This window comes from Mus pahari, chromosome 7, assembly GCF_900095145.1.
Source record: "Mus pahari chromosome 7, PAHARI_EIJ_v1.1, whole genome shotgun sequence".
Lineage (NCBI taxonomy): Eukaryota > Metazoa > Chordata > Mammalia > Rodentia > Muridae > Mus > Mus pahari.
This window is the reverse complement of record NC_034596.1, coordinates 8,426,516-8,428,329: the sequence shown is the minus strand read 5'-3', so window position 1 is coordinate 8,428,329 and position 1,814 is coordinate 8,426,516. Positions and strand designations below refer to the sequence as shown.

At 45.8% G+C, this 1,814-nt stretch overlaps 1 pseudogene; it reads right to left on the bottom strand.

The window, feature by feature from the left end:
* Nucleotides 1-108: 108 nt before the first annotated feature.
* Nucleotides 109-1,330, bottom strand: LOC110324659 (annotated as a pseudogene).
* Nucleotides 1,331-1,814: the final 484 nt, after the last annotated feature.

The window sequence follows — 1,814 nt, the reverse complement described above, 5'->3', positions numbered from 1 at the left end:
AAAAAAAAAATAAAACTTTCTTTAAAAATATCTCTTCTGATTTCTGTGTAGATTCATCTTTCCAAAGAAGAAAAGTATTTTGTACCTGTTCTACACCTAAATAAACTGTCAAGTTCTCATAAAAGATGTCTTAGTCTGAGCAATTCCTGGGGGAGTTGAGGAGAGATCAGCGTTGGGGATATGACGGCTGACCATTTGCTGATCAAAGCCAGCCATTCAGATGACTTTTTCAGTCACTACTGCTCTACATGAGTCCTGCTCCACAGTGAGAAGGCAACTTCCGGGGGCAAGGCTCATGCAATAAGCAGTGTAGAGTACTCACACTCTACACTGTAGGTACCCAGCTCCAACACGCAAGCAGGGCCCTTCTCTTCCACCAGCTGCATCAGAATATGACCTATGGGGCAAGATGGCTATTTTAGAAGACATTCAGAACAGGTGTGCCCAGAATCAAAGATGCTATGCTTTCTAAATGTGGTGTTTATATATGAGGCTGACAGGCCGATTTTACCCTTTCCCACCTGTACCTGGCCAACTTGAAGCCTTCTAGATTCAGTTTAGATGTTCCTTCCTCCAGAAGGGCCCAGGTAAAATATCCACCCTATCTTCCAGGTTCCTGGGACATTATCAGTTTTATACTCAAATGCACTCCCCTATTGCTAATTGTCTTTTTGATTTTGGAATTGGATAAATCTCTTAATACTTAGAAGTACTTGTGCTGTCTCAGCAGACAGCTATCCTGAGTTGGTTGTGGAAGCCTCTTTGGTAGGGAAGAACGTCTAGAACAGATAATTACCAAGCTCTGAGTTATGATTATTCCCCTATGTTATGAGGTCTGGGGTCTCTGCCTCTCAGCACCTGGCACAAAAGAGTGACAATAAATGTCTGCTGGATAACTGAATAGCTTGGTCCAGGCTCCTCATTTCTAAATGAGAGGGGGAAATCTCATAAACACAATCATGAAGCTTCCTAATTTACCCAGGTAAGCAGTGGGCAATGCTAGGCTTTTCTTCACCATCTTGGGATTATTTCTCAAACAGGAGGGTAGGGAAAGGAAAACTGATCTTTAACAGAGCCCATGTGGCTCAGGTACTTGCAGCAGCTGCTCCAGTGGTCTAGAATGGAGAGGATGTGACCAGGGTCTCCAGGCAGGGCATGGAGCAGGGCAGGGCACAGAGCTGAAGGCCCACTCCTCAATTTGAAGTTCTGACAGGTAGTCTCAAAAACCTCTCAGGCGGACTGTGCACACCAGCAGTCTGAGATGGTGCCAGCATCTCACCAGTAGTGTTACCACGAGTGACAGGAATGCCAGTGCAATGGCAGGGGACATTTGGCCCTACCTGGGTCCTAGGATAGAGTAGAAGGGGGAACCCTAGATGTACCATTTGCCTGTCATTTGTGCAGACTTATTTATGCAATTACCACACTTACACAAACACGGCTGAGAGGCTGTCCTTTGCCAAAGACACAGCAGAACTGGGATTGGAATCCAGCCTGTGCTCTTTCCAAGCTCCTGCTGCCTGTTTTTAACACTCAACTACAAACTTTAGCTCTGGTCCTGGCTGCAGATCCACCACTACATTGTTCTCTATCCCACCCACTTTCTGACTTTCCTCAAGACCCTTTTCATCAGTTTCTTGGGGTGTCTTCCTCCTACCATACTCCATTAGCCTGGACTCCTCTGATCCATTATAGCAAAGCAAAAGAGAACAGCTTTGTTGTCGAACCCATTCACATTCTCACTCTGCTTTGTCTCAGTAAAAGGTAAACTCTATGCCTGGGGCTGGAGAGAGGGCTCAGTGGTTAAGAGCACG